Source organism: Gambusia affinis, linkage group LG08 (genome assembly GCF_019740435.1).
Source record: "Gambusia affinis linkage group LG08, SWU_Gaff_1.0, whole genome shotgun sequence".
Lineage (NCBI taxonomy): Eukaryota > Metazoa > Chordata > Actinopteri > Cyprinodontiformes > Poeciliidae > Gambusia > Gambusia affinis.
Genome location: NC_057875.1, coordinates 4,834,782 through 4,851,132, shown reverse-complemented (window position 1 = coordinate 4,851,132; position 16,351 = coordinate 4,834,782). Strand labels below are relative to the sequence as shown.

Sequence of the window (16,351 nt, the reverse complement as noted above, 5' to 3'; positions counted from 1 at the left end):
AAAAAAGATTTATCTGTCTTTTTTGAACCCTTCCTGCAGTTTTACATAAGAAAATTTAACTGCTGGAGGCAACAAAGATAAGATAATGAGTCACCAGTAACTTGTTGAAAAGCTACATCCTGTGTTTGGTATCATTGCACCGCAGAGAATCTTTAACATGAATTTATGATCTAAAACTTGCAGCTACTAAACATCTGAGAGGTTACAGCTTCATATGAATTAATCCCAGAGTTGGACAGTAACCAGTTACAGTTACTCAGTTACATTTACTCAGTGACGTGCGGTCAGGGGAGGCAGGTGAGGCAGTGCCTCACCAGCCATCATGGAAAGAAAGAAAATATATAATCATAAAGTAATTTAAATTGTTATATTCATCCGGTGGTTTGTACTAAAAAATATTTTTTTTTCATGTAGCTTCACCAATTTCGATTTTTATTTGTTCAAAATCGCTGAATTTTCTTATTTTCCCATTCAAATGCTTGGAAGCGATGCCGGTGAGGCAGCAGCGAGCTCTGCCTCACCTTGGATTGCGCAACCCCTGCCTCTGCGCTGGCTGCTAAGCGGAGAGAGCATGTTGCTGTACGGCGTCAATAAAATGGTTTAAACAAATTTAATATGTGAACTTATTTCCAATAATTTAGCTTATGTATATAATGTACAGTGCTTTTTGTCCCCAACTGTGTTTGTGTAACGTGTTTCGTGTAATGAGCGATTATAAACGACAGAGAACAGGTTCGAGGTGAGGCAGGCAGTTCTCTTGCCTCATGGCAGGGGGCGCTCAAGATCCCAGACGTTCGTCTTGTTCACTCCTCAACTGCCGAGTAAGTGACAGCGAGCTAGGCTAAACGATTCGGGAAGCAAGTCAAGTGCAGCGATAGATTATAATAGAGATAGTGATTTTTTTCCTCTCGCTTATCCCGACTTTCGACATGGATGACTACATTACAACACTAAAAAAGTTTTCTCAAGTGGACTTTCAATCGAAGCAGGAGATATGTGTGTTTTGTGAGCTACAGTTTGTATGTGTAAGGATGCAGAAGTGAAACATAACCTGTAAACTGCTGTCAATCTATGCATCTATGTGCAAATCTGATTCTGATGACGTCAGTGCCTCACCAGCTATGAACCTCACCGCACGTCACTGCATTTACTTGGGTAACTATCTGGAAAAAAATAACTTTGAAGAGTATTTTTACTATGCTGTACTTTTTATTTGAGTGTTTTTATTATGAATTATTGCTACTTGAGAAAAATTTCTGAATAAACTACTTATTGTGATTAACGTCACTGAATGAAGATCAAACATGTTTTAACCAAAAATCATCAGATTCAGCTATGTTTAGTATACTGAATGGAGGAAGTGAATGTAAAACAACATGCTAGTGATGCCCCACATGCTACTCATAGCATTCATGCTAACATTAGCATTTTAGCTAATTTTAGCTTATGCATTAAGTTTATCATACTGAATGGTGCAAGTCTATATTAGTCAACCTTCTTGTGATCCTCCACATGCTACTTTATAAATTATTAGCTAAGCTTAGCATTGATGCTAAGTTTTAGCATCAGAACGCTGGGTCCAAACCGACGGGCATACTTTGGAAGGCCCCGATTAAATTTCTTCAGGAATTTTCTAGTTATTCTTTAAAAGCCAGGTGGTTTAGATCAGAGGGAGAATTTCTCCTTCTGCTCTCTTCCTCCTCTGATTAACAGCCTTGAGAGCGAATTCATAGATAAACTCCTTCCTTCCCAGGATGGTGTTTCCTGCTGAGCTCTTCCCGACTCTTTTCTGACCCACCAGCACCACTCTGAGGTCGGCCTCTGGTTCTGAAAACAACACAGCAGTTCAGGAGCTGCAGAGGAACATTTAGCTGGAACATTTTTATTGTTAACTGGAGGCAATAAACAATAAAAACTTAATCTTTAACATTTCAAAGATTTGCGACAACTGGAGAAGCAAAAGGAAAGAATAATGATTAGATGGAGATCATCTCCATTTGTGCCTCGACCTCAAAGAAAGTTTATGTCATATTGGGGTCTATATTTCTAGTCCACATGCAGAACACGACTCAGGAGAGCAATAAAATATATGAATGAGTTTATTTGAACAGCTCTAGAGAATGGAGCGGAAATGGCGGGTCTTGTCCAGGGGGGAAGGAGAAGGACTTCGCTGCAGCAAACAGAAAGGGGCGGGGACGGACCTTTCCGTCAGTCCCATACCTTATTTGGAAATGGGACTATTGCATTCCGGAAGTGAAGGGGGCGCTATTTTCATAATCACTAGTATAAATGCCTTAAAGACGCGGGGTTAAGAGGAAAGGAAGAAGAAAGAAAGAAGTTTGAAAAGTTTTTGCACTGGTGTTCGGCACACGATCCATAATGCAAAACCCACAAAATCAACAAAAGGTAATTTTACCTTCTTAAAATTTTTTTCACATAGTAAATTAATACGCTTTTCTAGATTAGGTTGAAAATATAATTAACAGCTGTAAACTAGTGAAATTCGTAATTCATACAGGCGAAGGCTAATTTTAGCATGTAGCACAGCTAATTATTATCCTGCAGGGCACCATTAGATAAAAAATAGAAAAATAGATAACATTTTTAATTGAGAAATGTATTTTGTGCTCAAACTTTGTTTTTTATTTTCATTATACAGATCCACCTGTCCATTTGTAACATTCGGAACGGAGAGAAGATTCTCCCATATTGCATAAACAAGAAATATTACTGTCCCCTTTGTTCATACTGTGCCGATGAGTCGTACAAGGTACAGAACCACATAGCACAAACTGCTATGGTTCAACATAACGGTATGTAAAACTACACTTGAAAAAAATATAAAATATTGTTTTACATACTTACCAGTTTTCTAGTGTTTTTCTTTTATTTTTAAAGGTTAATCTTTCTTTAAATATGTTTTGTACACCAATGTTAAATTTCTGGAAAGTGTAATAGGGTTTTCTACCAATCATTTGTATATTTCCAGACGTGTAGTAACCTTTTTCTTTTATTTTAGTAGCTATTACGTTGTGTCCTTGCTCTATTTAAAGTGGGAATGAACCACATATTGTTTAAACATTTCTGCAATGTATGTAGATGTTGTTTTTTAATTTTGTTCATTTCTTTTTGTTACTGCAGAATTCCATATATTCAGATGTGGCCTACCTTGTAGAGACGCATCTCACTTCCATTGCCCATACTGTTTTTCAACTATTGACAGAAGGGACAGGTTTGTTAATCATTTGGTTAACCACACGATGACTTTCCATAAGGTGTCCAGCTGTGCATCAGCCCAGGCACCTGTCCAACCAACAGCCTCTAACATCCAGGCAGTACAGGCACCTGTCCAACCAACAGCCTCTAACATCCAGGCAGTACAGGCACCTGTCCAACCAACAGCCTCTAACATCCAGGCAGTACAGGCACCTGTCCAACCAACAGCCTCTAACATCCAGGCAGTACAGGCACCTGTCCAACCAACAGCCTCTAACATCCAGGCAGTACAGGCACCTGTCCAACCAACAGCCTCTAACATCCAGGCAGTACAGGCACCTGTCCAACCAACAGCCTCTAACATCCAGGCAGTACAGGCACCTGTCCAACCAACAGCCTCTAACATCCAGGCAGTACAGGCACCTGTCCAACCAACAGCCTCTAACATCCAGGCAGTACAGGCACCTGTCCGCTCAGAAGACATGGTTACATGTGAAATGTGCAATCTGCGCCTGAGAAAAAAGAATCTCCGTATTCATTTGAAAAGAAAACACCAGGAAAATGTGGACCTCATTTCACAAAATCATCATTTAAGAAGTCAGTGTGTGGATGCCAAAAAAGGTGTTTTTGCTGTTAAGAAATCCTTTTATGGTCCATCAAGACCCATACATGTAATAAAAAACACCTGGTCACAATTTCACAGGTCAGAATGTGAGCTTGACAGGTGTAATGTGAATGCACAGTTTGCCAAGCGAAGTGGGATTTTGCCTTTTGAGTGTGAACACATTCAATCTTTACGCTTTTGTCCACGCGCCACAGAGTCAGAAGAACCTTTGTCTGAAACTACCCTCAACATCCTGGTTGAGAACTTATGGTTCAGTCTTCAAAGAAAAGCAGAACTTTTAAAAAATCAGCAGGAGGCGCTATCAAATAATACGCCGTTTTCAGTTCTTCTTTTTGGCAGTGGGACAGACACAATATTTCACGTGTCTGTCTTTGAACCTAAAACGTCGTTTTTCAGCAGACTTGGAAGGGTGATTGTCACTTATGACAAAGGAAAAAATACCTGGCATTGTGCATGTACAGAGGGCAAAAGGTCCTGTACGCACAAGGCTACAGCAAAGTGGCATCTCTTTGAAAAAATGCCAGACATGTTCAAAGAGGCAGTGATTTCAGAGGAGGATGTTATGTGTGGGACAACAGCATCAGAATGTCAGGAGGAAAGTCGTTCCATCACTGATGAAGCAGCAGAGAGGATAATCAAGTATTTGATTAACCAGAAGAAAATACCTGCTGATCTTCCTGACAGTCTTGTCACCAGCAGTAGAGATGCCAAGGCTCTCAATGGGTTCCCCAAACATCTGATCCCATCAGAGACTGAATGCACAGAATGTGGACAGCACGCCAGGCTTGGTGACCCTCAGCTGGTATCTTCCACTGCCAACATATTGACTATGACAGGAGTAGTCAAAGGTTTGTAATTTACTCTAATCTGCTCTGATTACAAGTGTACTGATTTATTTTTATTTCCATAAGACTTTTTTTTTTTATCCTATTTTTATTCCGTCATGTCGACGTAAGATCTTAATAATCTTTTTAATATTCTCGTAGGTATATCAACATACAGGAAGACTTGCCCCAACTGTTCCATGGTTTACCGATATCAAGACTGGGAAGACGGCATCCACAACTTCAATGATCACCTGCTGCTGTCCGTACATTTGTGTCTGGTACTGAGGAATGCATTGCAGGTTAGTTGTAGTTTTTAATACTTGTTTAGAATATGAATATTATTTTTACACATTACAACAAATGGTAAAAGACACATTTGTGAACTTTTCATCTTCATTACTGTGATTTTGTAAATGTGTCCTAATTCTTTCCGTAGACTCACACTGCTGTAAGTCGCATAATCGAAATGATAGAATACACAGAAGGAGAGACCTTTCCTAACAAGGATCGGATCCTGCAGGCATATCTGTCATTTGAAGGTCTAAGTGACCATGACTACCAATACGCATGCATTTCATGTGGGTATCATCCTGCAGTTGTTGTCATGGATCTCCATAAGAAAGGTGTTTTCAGCATGCCAGGTAGGTTTTTAGATTTGAAACCTGCAAGTATGAAAATACTGTTATTCTAAATGCTAGACTCATCTGAAATGAACATAATAAACAAAATGGAATCCTGTGTTTTTTGTTTTATTTTTAAAGTTAGTGAAATACCAAACCCACCTCAACACTATAATGGTGAAGTGAATGCACGCTCTTTTTGGGAAGCAGTTACTATGGAAGTGATTAGCCGTGGACTTTATCCACGTAAGTCTGGTGTCTATTCAACAGAGAAATTGAAAACATTTTGTGCACCAAGTTATTCAATGCATTAGTGTGCCTCAAAAATTGTATTTACTTGTCTCCATTGCATTTCTCAGCTGGCTGCAGGAATCCTTTTGTTGTAAAACCTACTTATCACAACTGGTCCCCCTGGATTGGACCACAGACAGACGATCTGACATTTTGATAAACACAGAGAGTGAAAAGTCCACTTGCCTGATACTAACAGTGATGCAGAGCAGATTCTCACAGAAGAGCGGCTTGCAGATGAGGTTCTCAATCTCAAGGTATTCTCATATTTATTTATTTATTGAATTTCCTGATTGTGTTGGTCTTTCAGGAGGGTTAAATAATATTACAAATAACTCACATTTTGTGTTGTTTTAAAGCTGCCTGAGATCAGGAAACTCTGCAGTCAATGTGGAATTGACAGCAGAGGTTCTAAGATGGATCTTGTGCTCCGTCTGCGGGACAAAATGGCTTCTAGAGTCACATATAACAAGGTTTTTGATAAAGTGTGGGGCGCCTCTGGTAAGTGTGTGACAGCAACTTATAACAGAAAACTTTAAATTTGTTGTCATTTGACCCATACCAAAGTACTGTAACTGTATGAGCTAAGAAAAATTTAAATGACCAAAAACAGCCATCCCTTGTTTATCTGCTATTTTGAAAATAGAACACATTGTCATAGTAATGCCAATGCTTTTGTGAAGTTTAATTAAGTACACAACAACAATGAGCCACATAAGTTAATATGCTTTACATGTAAGGATGTGATTTGTTGTTTCAGGTGGATGGGCTGTAATCACTTGTCCCTGTGGCGTTATTTATTCTGTAAAGTTTAACCTGAGAGCGGAGAGCCCCAGAGACTTTGCAGACCTTCTTTTATCCTGGAAGTTTTTTCCAAATATTACAGTGTATGACTACCCCAGGGGATTTGTAAGTCATCTAAGGAATAGGTGCGCAGAGGATACACCATTTACCATCAACGAAGGTAGATTGGTTGACCCCACACCTGAAAACATAAGACAAGCTACTGAGAAAAACCTTGCTGTAAACTTGCCATGGTTGAAGCACAGGAAAGAACCTGAAGACAAGGGAGGACATCCTGTTACTGGCTCAGTAGAGCACTATTGTCTCAGTGATGTTTTCCACCAAGGCAATAGCAAGGACGACAAGGATGTCTTGCGGCGGATTGAGATTGTTCCGGAACTTGTAGGAAGATTAAACAGTCAGTGTGCAGAGCAACTATTTGCAGGCATGAGGAAGAACAACTACTTCCTCAATATGCTCACCCCATCCACACACATCTTTCTGCAAAGAAACATCCTCCACCATTTCAACCTTCGGAAGAACACAAAAACCAAACAAGAAATTCTAAAAGTTGCTGGGCCACATGCAACATTGGTCCTAGACCAAAATGGATGCATAATGATGGGTAATACTCAACTTCAGTGTTATTGTTGTGGTAGTCTCTGAAATTAAAGCATAACACACACACACACATATATATATATATATATATTAATGTAGGATTGTTTCTGTTGATAAAGGCTGTGAGAAAAACCAGCAACAAGCTTGCAGCTTGGAAGCCAGCGTTGTTCAAACTCACCAATGTCCTCCTGCTGACTCTTTGGCAAGCTTAAAAACAACTGAAGCAAATAAATCCACCTGGAGTCAACAGCCTAATACTACAGAAATGACTTTGGTAAATGTTTCTCAATGTATATGTATATTAATTTTGCTTTGTGTTTGTCTTTTTGATATTTCTTTCTGGGTTTTTTGTATTAATTGTCAGTAATAGTAATCCCAATAGTTTTCTATTGGAGAAATCAGTCATGTTGTAAAAAGTGAAATTTCCACAAACAAGCAGTATAAAGACATAAGTTGTACATATCAGTACACATACTTGAGGAATGTATAATATTGTGAAAAATGAAGTTAACACAAATGTATTTATCTTCAATTTTTCTTTCCTAAGCTTACTCAAGTATTAGACCAAACCAGAGATCCAGGTGAAAATGTTGCTTGTGTTGATGGGCAGGTCCTCACTAGAAGAGATATGTTCACTCTTGGGTTATCGCAAGACATCAATGGGGAGGTGAGTTTAAATATATTTCAAGCCATATGAGTGTTAATGTTTTTTTATGTTGTAAAAATATGATTTCTACAATTCTTCAAAGATTCTGAACTCCTGTCTGAAAGCTGTTGAAAGAATGTGCAGCGACAAGGTCTGTAAATTTATGGAATCTACATTTGTTTCATGATATTTTAAAGTTTGGAGTCATATAAATACTGAATGAGTAAATATCATAAATATGGAAATGACAAAGAATATCAGGCATGTCTTAGGATGTGAATTAAACATAGATGACAAAAAAAGTATCCCTTTCCTCTGAACCTCTTCATTGTTCCTTTTGTTTGTATTATTTCTCCAGGGCATCAAGGTTTTTGCAGGGAACAGTCATGTAGTCCACACCTGGTTTCCACCTCTTTCCCTTGACCCAGCTCTACACCTACCAGTACATATTTTTGGTACATTTATTTTCAGCTTTGGATGTCAGATTCACCACTATATATTAATTTTGTGATTTAATTGGAAGCCGCAGGCACAAGATCTGGACTGGGTTCTGATTCCTGTGTGGCGTCCTGGACATTGGACACTATGCGTTAGTACAATACTTATTTGAAATTGACCTTCATATTTACTGCATTTCTTGACACTTGTCTAATTCATTTATTAGTCTACGGTAGTGTTCACCATCAGTGTGACATATTTTTTCAGATTCTGAAGCCTAAGCATAGGGAGATTTTCTTCCTTGATTCTATCAGTGGCTTCACAGATGAAAACCACATCAAAACATTAAGGTTTTATAGGAATAAGTTTGAAAGTGGCATGTGTTCAGTATGTTGTTCCATTGTTCCACGGAGGCAAAGGTTCAGCATTAATCTTCATATTTATTTAAGAGTAAATATCCAAATTGAATTTGTGAATAACGTTTTAATGGCTGAAATCCAAGACAGACATTTTCTAAGCAGTTTTGTTTCTTTTTAAACAAGACATGAATTAAAGCTGGACCATCAAGAGACCGTTCTGTCTCACATCTGTCTTTCATTCTCATACATGTTTATAATTTTTATGTTGTGAAATATGCCCTTTATAATTTTAAAACAATTCATATCACCAGAGAAGTCTGTCATCAGATGTCATCTGAACCATGGACAGAATTTGTTGGCAATGATGTTAAGGTGAGATGTTCTGATGGGTCACTTGTGGTTCTATAGAGCTTCAAGGCTGCTTATTTCCAACCATTCCTGCTTTAAATGTTTATAATCAGTACTGTGGGTAAGGCTGTTGTCCTTTACCTCAATTTAATTGTTATAATAATGACACATTAATTTTCTTCCCCCTTCTTGAATTTTCTCTTAAACACCATAGGGATTGCCTAAACAAGGACTGTCCAACAACTGCGGGATGTTTGTAGTCATGGTAACATCCGCCTCCACCCACCATATCTTTGTATGATTTGTATAGACGTAATAATCCCATTTTTCTCAACAGTATGCACTGTACTTTGTGATGGGAGCATCATTTGATTTTGGCGAGGTAAGGAAACAGATGAGAGTCGATGCTTTCTGTTGGAGATTTCATTAAATGTGAACCTGTGATGTCCACAGAATGATATGATGACAATACGGAGATGGTGGTGTCTCTCTCTCTTGAGAAACTTTCCTGCGAGGTCAGAACAATAATGGTGCTCTGTACCACGTCATGTTACACATCTGTCAGTTTTTTAAGAAAACCTCCAATTTGTCCTTTTTAAAAGGTCCAGAGAAGAACTACAAAAGGAGAGAAAGCGGAAAAAAGTTGATGAGAGGGCAAAATGTGAGGTAAGCTGTAGCTAAAATTCATCACTTTGTTGTTTTAAGTCATAGAATTTGTATTATGTCCATTCACAGTGTACTTTTGTTCTATGCTTATTTTTTTTAAGTCTGAAAGAAAATCAGGATAGAAGAATTAAAAGGGTTGAAGCAGCTTTGATGTTATTTGGACTTGCATTCATCTTTCACTTAGATCATATCTGTATTTTTACAGACTCTGTGTGCTGATGACCACACCTATGCCAAAGGAGCCGAGGCACAAATTGAGGTTCATTTTTTAAATTTACACATAACTAGTAATTTTGATTTGTGTATCTTTATGTGCAAATGAGACTAAAACCCTAAATGATATTTTTTTTTTTTTTTTATTTCATTATTTGGACAACTTTTTTTTATATCATTAGAGATGAAAGGATAAGATACTGAGAGATATAAAGTATTAATTATTGTTTAATGCTCTTCACCATGCAGGTAGAAAGGATACCGCCAATCTTACAGGTAAGATTCATTCATAATCATATGTATCATCCATTCTTCCTGTATGACAGTCTTGCAATTCACCTGTTTTTTATTTTCTTTGTTTTTTTATTTTTTTATTTTCAGATGCCTTTGCATGTGCTTGAAGCTATTCTCCAGGAGGTGATACTGGCACAGGGAGACACAGCTTATCTCACCTTGGCATTGACATGCAAGTCCTTTCAAGCCATTGTGTCTCACCCTGTTTTCCAGAAGAAGACTCATTTTGCTTGGCTGGACGGTGAGGACCTTTGACTTTTTTCACCTAAAACATGTGAAATTAGATTGTTACTACATGAAATTGATTTTTCATTAACAGGTGAGATCAACTGGGGCAAATTTTCAAAAACATTCAAGGCAGAAAACCGGACTCCTTTTGCTGTTGTGACATGTTCTTCCTGCAACCAGCAATATAAAGACTGTGTGGGATTCACTGGAAATGGAAGACGAGGAGAGTACCCTCGTTACTACTGTGATGGCATACCTGGACTTTGCCCTGAGTGCCAACATTGAATTCAAAGAAAATATAAGTTGCTTTCCACAATCTGTCACATATTGTTAGTTTTTTTTGTGACCTGCCATTTGAAATCGTTTCTGATAAAGAATATTTACTTTTTGACTTGTGCAGTCCTCCTTTTTCATAATGTGTTCTTTCAATATTATTTACATTTTTGAAAGTTCCTTTTGTTGTAGCTCAGTTGATTTACATCATTTAGTTTTCATAGAAATGGTGTCGTTTCCACAAAGTTACATTGTGGCTGTAATTTGTTGGAGAGACAGTAGAACCAATAAAGTAGTTGTAAATATATTGTAACAGCGTTGTTTAACAATTGGAAAATCTTGTTGGAAAATTTTAAATGCAAGCAAAGCTAATAACTTGCAATATACAATTTTTCCTATACATTTTTGAACAATGACTGGAATCAATACAAATTTTCTTTACAAACCTGACATACAGACAAGTTGTTTATGTTTTAACAGTTAGAATCAATTTGTTTTATGTAATAAAAAATAAGTTGCAGAAACATATTGTTCAGATACAAACATAAGATTAAACGAGCAAAGCGAAGGTGTAATCAGGGTGGAGGTGATGGAAGCTCAGGTGAGGAGCAGTTGCACACATCAAGCTGGACTTTATGAAGGGTGAAGGACTTGAGACCGGCGCCGTTAGGCTGGGAGGGAGGCACCTGAGCAGGTGATTGGCTGAGCAGGTGAGATGAAGACAGACTTTATTCAAAAAGGTTTTCATGTAGAAAAAAGATCATTCTCTCTGGTGGTTACCAGTACAGTGTCTACTGCCGGGGTCAGAAAGTTGAAGATTATTGTCAAATGAACTTTCTAAAACCTACTTTCTGTGCGAGTCTTTCCAGGTTGAAGCTACATTTAAGGTTTTAATTAATCACTTTGGGTTTTGCTACAATTGGATATTCATGTTTTTGGAGTGCAGTTTATGAATTTATTGCAATTGATAAAATTAATATGGTATTTCTAAATGGAATAGTGGGACACCAGTCAGTTTACTAGTTGAGCTGGAGTCCTTATAGGAGACATTATGGTCAATAATGATAATAATTGAGCCAGGTCACCTGCAACCAAGTATATTCTAGTTGCCGAATGGCACTTGTTAAAAGTTCAAAAGTCCTTTGGTTTGTTTGTAAATTATATTCACAATGAGAATAATAAGAAAAAATATTTGGCAAATAAACAACAAAAGTGCACCGTGAATGGACGTACTAAGTTGGACCAAAATTGTCGACTAAATGTTTTACAGACCAAACCTCTTTTCCATCTAGTTCTTATTAAATAAGCCAAAGGCTATTATATTTTAGATTTTAACTTATTTATTTTAAGAGTACCGTTCACAACATCAAAATATATTATTTGAACTTCAGCACCAGCATGTATTTGTTTATATCTGTTTTCTTAATCAGCGATGGACTGGGGATCTGTCCAGGGTCAGCAGCCTTCATGACCCCACTTGAGGATAATTCATAAAAATTAATGGATGGATAAATGTGCTCTTAATGTAATGTACATTTGTCTCCAAAATATTGATTTGATTTGATTTTTTATGACTTTTGTTAGAGATATATAGGGTGTAAGGATAGATAAATACATATCCATAATGATTCCTTATTGTTGCTTATTTTACATTGTTTGTTACTAATATAATTTTAAATAAAGATTTCAAAATAAAAAAGGGACATACCACGTGACAGACATGCCACGTGACATATCACGTTTTGTAGCCATTTCTTTACTGTTAAATTTGTATTTTTAATGTTGAAAGTGTTCTTGGGTGTTTTGAAAGGCGTTGTCAAATAAAATACGTTATTATTATTATAATTATTATTAAACGGTCGGTACAGGAAATAGTGTCACTAGCGCCCCCTTCAGTTCCGGAATGAAATGGTCCCATTTCCATATAAGGTATGAGACTGACAGTGGTCCGTCCCCGCCCCTTTCTGTTTGCTGCAGCGAAGTGTACTTCGGGGGAAGGGCTCTCGGAGTATCAGCACGCTACGAAGGAACGGCAAGATGATGGTGAGTTCACAGGGTGTGGGAAATCGAATTGCTGGCGAAGAATTGGAACAATCTTACTTGTGAGCAGGCGTTTGTTGTATTAGGAGGGTAACTGCAGGGTTCGGGGTCCTAGTTCCTTGTGGTCCTGGGGGGAACTGCGCTTAGCCACAGAAATCCAGACGGTAGCGAAGGAAGGCGTCGGGGGGGCGGACAGGTAGATTCAGGCCGAACGGAAACAGAGAAGCGGATCGACTGCCAGTGGAGAGATCCAGGAGGGACTTGCGATCAACAGAGGAGGTTAGTCGGGAGAGTCCAGGACTTCTCAGGGCAAACAACCTGGAAGCAGGAAACAACGAAGAGAATCACTACTAATTCGGTCAACGAGAAGAAATAGAGACTAGCTCTAGAGGCTCAGAGGTACCGTGGATGGCTAACACTCAGGCATCAGAGTGGTGGTAGTCAGCTCCTCTTGTACACCTTGCCTGACGAGTAGATTGATCTCAGGTGTGCAGGATGACGACACACCACTCCAGAGAGAGGTGAGTTTGGTGCTATCTGGTGGCGAGATGGTGAGTAGCAGAACCTAGACTCTCAAGGAAAACAAGGAACCCCGGAACACAACAGTTTAAATATTAATCAACTCTTGTTTTGTCTTGTAGGTCCAAAAAGTTTAGCTGTAGAAAAAAATACCCTAAATTATCTTTTTATTTTTTTATTTTATGACTTTTCCTAAATGAACCCCATCGTTAGAAAAAGTGAAACTTTGTTTTATATTTCCATGTGGGCTGTACACCACTAGGGTACAAGGATGGTCTTATTAGTCATTTTTGACCCGTGAATTATAAAAGCATTTAATTACCAGAAAAACAGTTCAAAGGTCACACAGAAACTCTCTCACACACATATCAAAGAAACTGGATTGATGTACGAACTGAACTTGTATTTTACCTGTACTCTCAATCTGCAGCCAACGCTCCACATCAAGTTCCCGAACACAACAGAAAATCCTCTCAGATATAATAAAAATAAATCAGGAATAGAGGATATTACAGTACACTGAATCTGAGTTCTCCCAGTTGGTTCTTTGCTGAAGTCATAGTAAACGTTTCACTGGTCTACAGGTCCTCTGTTGTACATTTCCACTTACTGTTCATAGGATCTTCAACACATTCAACAAAAGATGTTGAACATCTTCTTGTGCTGAAGATGCTCAAAGTAGGAACAATGAAAAATTTATTAAATTGGATTGAATTGATAAATAACAGATTGTTTCATCATGCAAAATATATTTTGGATTTAAAATTCAATTAATTTGCTTTATTTTAGGGTTTTGATAGTGCGGGTCATTTCTAACCTGTAAAACAAGGGCAGTAAACAGAATGTTAAGATAAATAATCCAGCAGGTAATCTCCCATCACTAATTACCAGATTTAAATAATCAATAATTAATCACAGAGGTCTAAAATAAAAAATCAACAGCTTATAATTTATTGTTAATATAACTGTATTGGTTCTCATATTGTCAGCTCAACGCTCCTGTACATTACTTCATATGTTCACTGTTGATCAGGGTTAACAGCTGAAGATGAAACTGATGGAAACAGGAATCAAACCAACAACCTCATTATTATGAGATGATGACTCAGCTCAACTGCAGCTGCTCAAACGTTACAGTAACTAATTACATGATCAAATATCTGTTTATTACTGGAACAGAGTTTGTTATTAATTCAAATCAGGGTTTAATCAACTGTGACCAAAACATCACAAAAACATCACTGTATAAAACATCCATCCTCTTTCACTGAACCTCGAGGATTCATATCTGGATTTTCTCTCAACAGTCGTTTAATTTCTTCTTGCTTGGCTCTTTCTGCCTCTCTGAACATTTCATTGGTGTAGAAACTTCCTCCATTTCTCTGAACCATTCCTAAGATCTTCTGCACCAGTCCACCAACTTGAGCAGAATCCTCAACTCTGTTGTCGAAAACATGATATTTATCTTCAAATTTCTAAAATGACTGATGATCTTCTAGAAGATGTGTTTTGGCTTCTAAGATGTCATTTTATGTTTGCCTTTTGTATTTCTCGTCTCCATGGGTAAACAGGATCATGGTGTATGTGGCAGCTTCTTCTCCAAACATTTTCTGAATTATTTTCACAGTTTCTTTCTCTTCTGTTTGGAACCTGCTCAGTTGGATCACAATCAGAACTGTGGATCCCACGGACTGCAAAAATGCACAGCAAATTCTGTATTAAACCTCTGTATTATTTTTGTATGTTTCAAAATTATGTCCTAGAATAACATTGAAGATTGAAAACCAAAAGATTAGCTGACTTTGTTTTCTGTGCAACTTTCTGAGCTCTTCATCTAAAGTTTCAAATGGTGTTTCCAGACACTTTTACCAACTCCAGTTAAAGAACAATGTTAGATGTCTGGCTCTTGAATTTCAGGCCTCCGAGCAATTTCAAAAAATATCAGTTACAATTCTATGGTACATTTATTAATGTGGAAAATATGCTTAAAATGAGTAGGTAGAATGCAATTCTAAAATGCAAGACCAAAGAATCCCATCTGCACTTTTGTCTCCCAAAGTTTTCTCCAGATGGGTCAGGCTCCTACTGTTGAAAGGAACGTGATCTGAAAACCTGTTGCCAGTTCCTGAAACCTGCCCAGGCACCTGCAACAGCCGAACTCTGGACCACTCTGGTCCCACATGATAGAGGCAGCAAGTCTGCAGTGAGCAACGAGTTCTGTCCTCTGACCGTTCACCACCTGAGAGAGGGATGGATAGCACCCTCTCTGAATGGCTGCGGAAGCAGTCTCAGGAATCACTGAAAGGAGAGCAATTTCGGTGACGAGGTTCAACACAAAATCATTAGTCTCGCCTTTACACTGGACTCTTTCACCTGCAGTTACTCAGAGGTGGACAGAACAGCACTGCATTGTTTTGCTGAACGTCACAGGGTGACATTAGCCTGATTGTCATTAAATTACCTGCTTTGGTACCACACCTTCTGTTTCCAGGCTTGTCCACTGGCATTAGTCCCTCACAGGCGCAATTACAGTTCTGGCTCACTTGTTCTGCACATCAAAAACGCGTGGTTGGAGAGGAACGGTCGGACCCACGTCTGAACTCTGGTGATTTTACTGGTGAAGCTCGATTGTTCATTGATCAGCAGACCGCTGCAAAGAAGAACTCCGACGTAAAGCATAAGGGTGTCCATATGCATATGGAGCTGTTACTTTCAGACCGCATCCGAATTTTCATATCCACCGGCAGGCAGTTCTTTGCTAACGTCAAAGAGGTGCGGAGCTGTTCATGTCACTGAGTTGCACTTTAATTGCCTTGCTCCTGGCAGGCCCAAACGTGTTGATCTGCATGGGAACATTTATCAAATTATATCTTCGTCAGTTAAACCTAATCACAGGACTTTTAAAGCGGGACGGACAGGAGTCGGTTCGGCGGGGACTCGGTTTGAGGGATGTCACTGGGAAAGTCTCTGATGGAGCCGCAGGCAAAGCAAAATGCAGCCTGTTTGAGGCAAAACACTGAGCAGAAAACTTGTTTCAAACAACTTTCAAAACCCTGGTCTTAATCCAGCCGCAGAAAGATCACCAGAACTGCACCACGGCAGTTCGCAGGCAAACTTGGTCTCATCCTTCTGTTGGGAAGCATCAGCCCAAGGTTATCTCTGGTTGCCGTGTCTCAATAAACATGCAAAGCTGCAGCCAGTCCTGAGGATACCTCCTCAATCAGTAAAAAGCTCCCCTCGCACACGACTGAGTTCCTGCTCTGATGTTGTAGGTTTACTCCTGTTCAAAAGAAAGGTGATTTAAAAGGGTGCCACTGTCCTCAAGGTGAGTCCAGTTCCTCTTT

At 38.7% G+C, this 16,351-nt stretch overlaps 1 protein-coding gene and 1 pseudogene across 1 annotated transcript in view; one reads left to right on the top strand and one right to left on the bottom strand.

Annotated features, from left to right (window-relative positions):
• Positions 1 to 16,351, bottom strand: part of LOC122836189 (GTPase IMAP family member 8-like) — a 36,951-nt gene that overhangs the window by 16,020 nt on the left and 4,580 nt on the right. The window lies entirely within an intron of this gene.
• Positions 2,189 to 10,566, top strand: LOC122836186 (annotated as a pseudogene).